Source organism: Panthera pardus, unplaced genomic scaffold, assembly GCF_024362965.1.
Source record: "Panthera pardus isolate Hobbes unplaced genomic scaffold, ASM2436296v1 HiC_scaffold_13, whole genome shotgun sequence".
Taxonomy (NCBI): Eukaryota; Metazoa; Chordata; class Mammalia; order Carnivora; family Felidae; genus Panthera; species Panthera pardus.
Window position 1 is genome coordinate 78210038 of NW_026526688.1, and position 9999 is coordinate 78220036.

General features: G+C 38.5%; 1 non-coding gene across 1 annotated transcript; it reads right to left on the reverse strand.

Moving 5' to 3' along the window:
- Positions 1-1073: 1073 nt before the first annotated feature.
- Positions 1074-1177, reverse strand: LOC128776758 (U6 spliceosomal RNA). Its single transcript, XR_008421936.1, has one exon. It is a non-coding gene; the product is annotated as a U6 spliceosomal RNA (small nuclear RNA).
- Between the last annotated feature and the right edge of the window lie 8822 nt (positions 1178-9999).

Sequence of the window (9999 nt, forward strand, 5' to 3'; positions counted from 1 at the left end):
CTCTAAGTAAAAGATATACTTTGAAAATCATTAGATTTGAACCAGAAAATAGAAATTATTTGCAGAGAATATTGTATTTCTCTTCATTTTGAAAATCTTTCAGAACTGACCTATAGCATTTTTGAAGCATATATATAATTAATATTTGAGGATTTCCCTTTTTACTTGATGGAGTTCAGGACATGCTAACCCCAAATATGGCACTTTGGCATATTGAATATTTTAAGCTGAAGGAGTTTGAGAAAATGGCAGAAGCAGAAAGGTCACTCTGATCTTCCCCCCAATCTTTCTCTATTGAAACAGATCATAAAATTCTCAGGTAAGAGGTGCCCTTCCTATGCCAGAGAAAAGGAGCATTCTTATCTCTGAAGACAAAGATGCCCCAAGAATCCTAACAAACAAGCCATACTAAATCTTCCTATTTACTATAATTACCTCATACTCTCCTTGGGAAAACTTAATACTCTAATAAAAGACAAATAGAGAAACATCCCATGGTTGTGGATAAAAGTTCTTGATGTTATACAGATGACAATACTATGTCTATTTTTCTATAAATTTATTGTACAAACCAATTAAGATCCACTTAGATATTTGAGGAACACAATAAAGTTACTTAAAAAGTTGTTTGAAAAATAGAAGTCCACAAATAACTACAACCTTAAAAATGAAGAAATTAACAGGGAGAATTTGTTCTATCAGATTTTTAAAATTAAAGTTGGGGTGCCTGGGTGGCCCAGTAAGTTAAGCATCCGGCTTCGGCTCAGGTCATGATCTCCTATCTCGTGAGTTCGAGCCCCGCATCAGGCTCTGTGCTGACAGCTCAGAGCCTGGAGCCTGCTTCAGATTCTGTGTCTCCCTCTCTCTTTGTCCCTCCCCCACTCACGTTCTGTCTATCTCTATCTGTCAATAATAAATAAACATTAAAAAATGTAGAAAAAATAAAATTAGATTAAAGTATAATTAACATACAGTGTCGTATTAGTTTCAGGTGTACAGTATGACTCAACGTTTTATGCATGACCCAGTGCTCATCATGATAAGTATATTCTTAATCTTTATCTAGTTCACCCCCAAACATGGAACACTTCACGACTTTGCATGTCATCCTTATGCAGGGGCCATGCTAATTTCTGTATTGTTCCAATTTTCGGGTGTGTGCTGCTAAAGAAAGCACTGTCCTTTAAGATTTTAAGACATATATTCTGAAATGCAGGACCTGGATCCTATGCTTTCACATGGAAAAATAGTAAGGATCCCACTAACTTCCTTTCAGATCCCAAGGAGGACAGCCCAAGGAAAAGGTAAAGAATGAAATAAAAGCCTAAAAGTCTGTGTCCCCACTTGTGAGGTAAAGTAATTCCACGCTAGTGAAAATGTGAACTGATGAAGATCAGCCATTTACCAGTAAGTTTAGCAACTGTTTCAACCTTGAATAATAACACATGGAGAGGTGGGGCAGAGGTCTCTTATACACCAAAGGGTGGAAATGATGGAACGTCATCTCTGAAGTGAGTGTGGGAGCATGAGGATTGAGGGAAATGAGATCCTTCTATAAAAATATTCTATCATGACGGTGTGTCATAAGTCACTGAGCCATTTTCAGATTCTTGAAAAATCACTTTGTGCCTAATTGTTTAGCATAAATAATACTGTGATATATTGGTAAATTTAAAGTATTTGATACCTGTTTCTGTCAGTCTGTCCATCTATCTACATTGTTTGCAAAAATACACACACACACACACACACACACACACACAAAGAACCTTAAATATCCTTTTACATAAATACATGTAAGATGGCCATTTACTTGCATGATGAGCAGGCTCACATTTGTCCTGAGTAAGATTAGTATAGTTCACTTTGCCCAGTAGCTTTCTTTCCACCTGTTTTTCATTAGTATTGACTCTGAAGTCAATAGCCTAGATGTGACAATCAAAAGGCACCACTTTGATTCTTTCATTAGTACTTACCTAGGTGACTGAGACCTGCTTAGAATCTCAAGATGCTATGAGAGGACAAGATTCACAGAGGAGAAAATAACTCAAGGCCAATATCGGATCAAGGGCTTTGCTATTGTTCATAGTTTTTCTAGAGTCTGGCCTAAATTTGGCAAAACTGCCTTTTTTTTTTTTAACATTAAGATTATCCTGTCCCCAACTCACCATGGAATTTTAACTTAATATACTAAGGCTAGATTAAAGCAAATGTAATTCCTGTACTTACTCAGACTCCCTTCCTCCTTTTTCTTAATATTTCCACCCAAAGTCTACCATTCTCAGCTTGGTTGTCTGTGGAAAAGTAGTTTTAAATATTCTAGAGTCAGCCTCCTTTTTGCCCTCTCAAAAAGTATTTTATAAAGCTAAAAAGATGACTACTTAAGTTATTAATACCTGTCTTTTATTTAATTACTTCACTCACTCATTCAATAAATATTTTAAAAAATTGTTTTAATGTTTATTCATTTTTGAGAGAGAAGACAGTGTGAGCGGGGGAGGGACAGAGAGAGAGGCAGACACAGAATCTGAAGCAGGCTCCAGGCTCCAAGCTGTCAGCACAGAGCCCAACACGGTGCCCAAACCCACGAACAGTAGGATCATGACCTGAGCTGAAAGTCAGATGCTTAACCGACTGAGCCACCCAGGGGCCCCATTCATTCAATAAATATTTAAAGAAGGACTTCATTTGCCACTCAGAGTGCTTGATCTGTTGGTAAAAAAAAAAAAAAATAGCCAAGATCTGTGCTCTATGAAGCTGATATAAAACAGATAAATCATTACAAAGTGTAATGAATGAATGTTATGAAGTAAATAAAAATGGAGCTGAGATAGAAAATTACAGAAAGGAATGATTTTGGATGGGGCATTTTCATTGGCAAATCCAAGTGGGGAAGACAATGTGATACATTTTTTTCTGATGTAAATAAATACATTCATTTAAACTTCAGTAAGAAATCATCAAAATATGAATATAGCACATGAGTATTATTTAATGAATTAGTAGAGATAAATTTATCACAATTCTATCAATTCATCTTGATGCATCAGATAAAAGTTCCAAAGTTCTAAACAAAGACTTGTCTTGATGATATTATCAGTAATTGACAATAACAGACTTGGACCATCTCATTTTAATCATGCACTAAGTCTGGCATGTTCCCAACTAGCACCACATCAAGAAGTTTGAACTGCTCTGGGAAGGAATTCCAAGAATGGGACACCCAAGGGCTAGGATCTGAGATGTTCAGCAGAGAAGCTCTACTGCAGGAGAGCCAAATCACTACTCTCTACTGCTTAACCAAGGATCCCAAGAGTTATACGTGTATTTATGTGTACCCGTGTGTGTGTGTGTGTGTGTGTGTGTGTGTGGAGAAGCTATTGAGACTGTGCTCTGCAAGTGTAATCTGAAGATAGTGAAAATCTGACACAATTTAGAGAAGGCAGTATTTCTTGTGTGCATCCAAAATTATTTTAGCAAATCAGTCATTTATAAATAACTGCATCACATCTTTCAGTATTTCTGTATCTAAATACTAAACATGAAGCACAAAAGATGCCTTAATGCACACCAAGTTCATGTAAAGCTGTAAAATGCCATTTTTTGGAAGACAAACTGCATTTGCTCTGGAGCCTTGCACACGCATGCATAAAAACACCCCCAGCAAATATCTGCAGCCACTCGAACACATACAACCTCCTGTGGTTTCTCTGTATATCAGACGCAGCTGGGATGATTTGAAGATTATTTTTTAAGAATGCATCTAGCTTACATTTTTAGAATATAAGTTCCAGCCAATAGATGAGCTAAATGATCCTTTATTGCCACACAGCTCTTATTACCTCTCCAAGAAATCAGCAGTGTAAATATCCCACCCTGTGTCAACTAACACAGAAACTGGTAGAGTGAGGTTGCTGGAAACTTGGCATGGTGTGTAAATTCACAAGAATCCATCAAGCTCTTCTATTATTTATACTGTAAGATTTGTAAGCTGTCTGTAGAGTAACAGGTGTAGCCCCTATGGGTCAACAACCACCTGAATAATGCATGGGAAAAGGAAAGCAATACCACATACACCACAGTTTGGTATTGTTCATTCTGGGGAATAACTTTGCCTATAATGGCTGCCTAAAAAATCTTCCTTAGCAGTGATCCATATACTGTATAGTCATGTGTGATGGTTAAAGCCAGTTCCTTTGTATTTGACAGACCAATGTTGAATCCTGGTTTCTCCTGTTACTACTTTCTGATTTTTGTTTGGTCAAGATACTTTTTTTTTCCAAGACACTTTTAAACTCAGTCAAATTCAGTCTCAGTTTCATTATCTTAAGAATAAGGAAAAAATATGTTCATAATTAATTTCTAGTTAGCAGAACACTAACAACTGGATTTCATTAAAAACTTACATACGTGAAGGTCTTAATTATTAGAAGGGACAGAGATAGAAAGACAGTTTTGGGGGGGTGCCTGGGTAGCTCAGTCACTTAAGTGTCTGACTCCTGATTTAGGCTCAGGTCATGATCTCAGGGTTGTGAGATCGAGCCCACGTGGGGCTCTGCAATGGGCGTGGGGTCTGGTTAAGATTCCCTCTCTCCCTGTCTGTCTGCCTCTCCCCCGCTCAAGCTCTCTCTCTTTCTCTCTCTCTCTTCCCCAAAAACTAGACAATTATTTTTATTTGGAAATTACTAAGGTCAAAACTATGAGTTACAAGAGGTTGTATACTATGAGTTACTGTCATTGTGTATTCATTGAATACAGATTCTGGATATCATCAACAGTAATCACAGAGAATATGTTTGTGTGGCGATGGAAAAGGAGCAGAACCATGGCACCCTGGAGTTTCTTTGCTCAATTAGACCGTAGAACTAGCATGTCACAGAACCTCTATTGTTAAATGTTATCATTTGGACAACAAAATGCTGATCTAAAAATAACTTATTGAGGGTTAAGTAGCTATTATAGCCCACTATATGTAAAGGAAATCTCATTTAGAAGGCTATGAATGAAGGATGAGGAAAACAAGTGAATTGACTGAGGTTTCCAGTTAGTAATAGAGCAAAGTACACTAGTATACTATGAATGAGTCACAGAAAATGGAACTGCAAAATGACCATAACAGTTACAATTCTAATAATATTATCTAGTATTTACTGAGCATTTACTGTGTGCCAGATGTGCTGCTAAATGTGCTTTATGTGTCATTGCCTCCTTTAATTCTTACAATAACCCTAAGAGGTAGGCACAGATATTTTGGTTTTTCTAGATAGGAAAGCTCAGGTAAATGAGCTTAAGTAAGCTGTCTGTGGCTACACAGGGAACACGATATAAAGCCAGATCTTTGACTCTAAAGTTCAGAACGATATGACTCTTTAAAATTTTCTAGTCTAAACTTAACAGGATTACTTGCTTCTCTGTAAACAACCAGATGAACATTTTTCCTATGGTGCCCAATGCAATCGAGGTAGTGACATATGAGAGGGATGAATGCGTACCTTCCTCCAATGAAAGTGTTTCCTTTAAAAATAATGGAATGAAATTTCCATAAATCTTGTCAGCTTTGTTTTGAAATTTTCTTACTATGACTCATAAGCATAAAAACCAAAGCTGCCATGAAAGATGGAGAATCTAAACAAAGTTGGAAAAAATGTATTTTTTGAATCCCTACAATATTGTCAATTCACTTTATTTTTGTGGCCTTGTTTTTCCTAGGACATAAATACCACATTTCTATCTGTGGAGGAAGTGCTGCATAAGGTGAGCCACGTTCCTTATAAGAGAAGTTCATTTTTCCCCCAAATGATATGTTATGTCATTCTTAGAATTCTATTGTGAGCCCAGATGATAACTCATAATCTCCCTGCCCTTTGAGTTTGAAGACACTGCAGATTTCTTACAGAACCTATCCTCATAGTTAAGAGTGAAAGAGCAGAGATCCAAGGGGCACCTGGGAGGCTCAGCCTGTTAAGCAACCGACTCTTGATTTTGGCTCAGGCATGATCTCGTGGTTTGTGAGTTCGAGCCCTGTGTTGGACTCTGCACTGACAGCAAGTAGCCTGCTTGGTATTCTCTCTCTCTCTCTCTCTCTCTCTCTCTCTCTCTCTCTCTGCCCCTCCCCCACTCACACATAAGCACTCTCTCTCAAAATAAACAAATAAATAAACATTAAAAAAAAGCGCAGGGGTCCAAAGCACCATTTCTGCCCATTGTGATGTCTGGTCCATTGCCACTAGATAAGTATTAAAGACAGGGAGCAGAAAGCCCCCCAGTGCTAGGGCTTGTTGGTTTGCTTGCTTCTTGTGTGTTTGTTTACTGGAGATAAATGCCAAGAAGATAATTATTTCTTCTCCTAGAAAGAGTCTTGACTGAGAAATGATAAACAGTCCCACCCATTGTGCAGAAACTTGGTGAGAATCCCTTAGAGATCTAGAAAAAACGTGAGCCAGGGAGCCTGAATACAAATGCTGGACAGGACTGAAGAGGAGGAGGAAGGGTGGTGTGACAGAGGGAGGGGAAAGAGGAGGAGGAGGAGGACGAGGGGGAGCAGGGGGAGGAGGAAGTGCTAAGATAAGTGGCACAAGGGACAGGGACAAAGATGAAGGAAATGAGAAATAGAGGTGCTCCAGGAAAGGAAAGGAGTCTCAGTCTCTTAAAAGATTTGCCATTATGTGGTGTCTGAGCACTCCTGCAAAACACAAAAACAGAAATGTGGAGAAAACCAGCATAGCAATAACCACAAAGATGGTCTGGGACTTCTAAAGAGCTCAGAAGAAACTACCTGAACATGAAATGTGGCCAGGAGAAGCTAAAAACAGTCATCTACTCATAAGAGCCTGTGCTGGCAGGCTAAATTCAACTCTGCCTAATAATCTATTCTATATGAAATCAGATAGCTAAAGCCTGAAAAGAAGAGTCAGAAACCCCATCTATTTTAACCAAAGGATAATTAATTAATTAGTAAGCAAACAAACAAATAAATAACTATAGGCAGAAGGATTTCCATATAATGGACAAGAATCTCTCATTCGAATAGAAGAATACTGTTTTGGGGCACCTGGGTGGCTCAGTCTGTTGGGCATCGTACTTCGGCTCAGGTCATGATCTCGTGATTCACGGGTTCAAGCCTATGTGCTGACAGCTCAGAGCCTGAAGTCTGCTTTGTGGATTCTGTCTCCCTCTCTCTGCCTCTGCCCAGCTCATTCTCTCTCTCTCTCTCTCTCTCTCTCTGTCTCTTTCTCTCTCTCTCTCTCTCTAAAAAATAAATAAAACATTTTAAAAAATTAAAAAGAATGTTGTTTTCCTCTTAGAGCCAGAGCATCTATAAAACCGTGCCAATATAACTGTAATATGCATATTAGAGAAGACTTTTTATTTTAATTTTTGTGACACAGTTTGCAAAAGACTTTAACAAAAGACATTCCAGTCGGCAGAGAGGCATACTTCCCAAAGTTCATGTCTTTGCTCATATTTCAGAAAAATTGCATTTTAGAAATACAACTGGAAAAGTTGTGATTGAAACCAATCACTAGGCGATCTCACACAGAGAACTATGCAATTAGCACCGTTGTTACCCAAAAGCTAGTAGAAGTGGACAGGGGAATTGAGAGAAGAATGAAGAGGAGGATATTTTGCAAGAAAATTGGATTTCAGTCTTGACTTAAAACCGGTTGACATTGAGGGCACCTGGGTTGCTCAATCGGTTAAGCACCTGACTTCGGCTCAGGTCATGATCTCACAGTTGATGGGTTCAAGCCCTGTGCTGGGCTCTGTGCTGACAGCTCACTGCCTGTAGCCTGTTTCAGATCCTGTGTCTCCTTCTCTCTCTACCCCTCCTCTGCTCACGCTCTGTCTCTGTCTCTCTCTCTCTCTCTGTGTCTCAAAGGTAAATAAATGTTAATTTTTTTTAAGCCGATTGACATTGTAGTTGTCCTATATGTCACTGTGGCAATAGCCATATTGTCTTAGTCCAAGCTGCCATCACTAAATAGCACAGATTTGGTGGCTAAACAACAGAGATCTATTTTCACAGTTTTGGAGTCCAGAAGTTCATGAGCAGAGTGCCAGGAGGGTTGAGTTTTGGTGAGGGTTCTCTTCCTGGCTTGTAGACAGCTGCCTTCTTGCTGAGTCCTCACATGGCCTTTTCTTGGTACATGAGTTCAGAGAAAGAGAAATTTATCTCTTGCTTTTCTTATAAGAGCTCTGCCCTCCTAACCTTATCTAACGCTAACTACTTCCTCAAAGCTCCATCTCCAAATTAGGGCTTCAATGTATTAATTTTCGGGGAGACCCAAGCATTCAGTTCATGATCTATATCTATATCTATATCTATATCTATATCTATATCTATATCTATATCTATATCTAAATCTATATCTATATCTATATCTGTATCTATATCTATATCTAATTATAATCACTCAATAAAAGCTAAAACCTTTCCAGTGTCTCTCTAATATTCCATGTCCCTCCACAACCTGTTTCCTATTCCCAGTACTGCTTATCATTCCACTAGCACTTTGCTTGCTCTGTTGCAGCCTGATGGTGTCTTCAAGTCCTCTGAATGCACTAAGATTGTTCTCATCTCATGGGGTTTCCATTCGCTGTTCACTTAACATGAAATGTGCTTCTTCCAGGTAACTATCTGATTTACTCTTTGCTTAAATGCTAGTGCATCAGGAGGGGTTTCCTGAGCATCCGATATAAAATAGCAATCATGCTTACCCACCCCCATCCCACCTTGGCATGCTATCTCTTTTACCTACTTCAATTTATTTTCTATACCTCACAACATTCTGATACACACACACACACGCACATATACACATATGTGTGTGTATACTTATATAAGTATATCACACATATATATACTTACCATCTTAGTATCTCAACAGGGACCAATGTGTTTTGTTCACCTCTGTATCTTCTATGTCTAGTCTTATGTTGGCAGGCAGCTTCTCTAAAATCTTTGCTGGAGTACTGTTAAATGAAAAAATTATGTGCTATGTATATTTTACAAACACACACTTAATGGATCCTTATGTTTTCTATTGTTACACAGAGAGTCTGGATTATACTTTTTATAAATTTACCACTCAGATTTGGGGAAAATATTTCAGGAAGCGTTCTTTTTCCCACATGACGATCTTTATAACTACAGCATGTTATTCACCTAATTAAAAAGCAGCCTGAGTAAATCACATTTTGTAGAGTATTGTTTATGTGCCGTACCCCTTTTCGGGCAACAGCTTATAACCACTACTAGTATTCGAAGCTGAACATTCTGTATAGTGAACTAAAACAATACTTAAAGTTTAATTCGAAAGTTAATAAAAACTGCCAAGAGAATTGTTAATAACACCTAAACCTATATAACGAAGTGAGAATTCTCTACACATACACCGTTAAGGAGACAATAAATTATAGAAATCACATATTTGTCATATTTGTATTCTTATACAAAATGCAGTACTGATAGAAACTTTCAATTCTTCCTTCCAAAGGACCTGTGGAAACTCAGCTTTGGCTAGGTAAATAGTCCCCTCCCTTCCTGGTCTTGCTTTGGTTATTTGTTGCCCATTCCTCCCTGGCAAACTTAGTGGCTTAAAACAACCACCACTTATTTGCACAGAATCTGCAGTCTGGGCAGTGTATAGTGGGAAAGGTTTATCTCCATTTCATGTAGCATCAGCTCAATTGGACATTGGGTGATTCACTCCACGAATGGCTCACTCATATGGCTGGCAATTGGATGTTGGCTATCAGCTAGAGCTTGGTGAAGGATGAATGCCTGGGGATTCAGTTCCTCTCTTCATGGGTCCCCTCTTATGGGCCTTTCCAGAGGCTTCCTTTTGGCCTCCTCATATCAAGGTGTCTGGATGTACAGAGCAAGTGTCCAAGAAGGTAAAAGAATAGAGAATTTTTATAATCTAGACTTAGAAGTCATACAGCCTTACTTCTGTTGTGTTCCGTTGAACAAATCAGTCACAAAGGTCTACCTGGGTC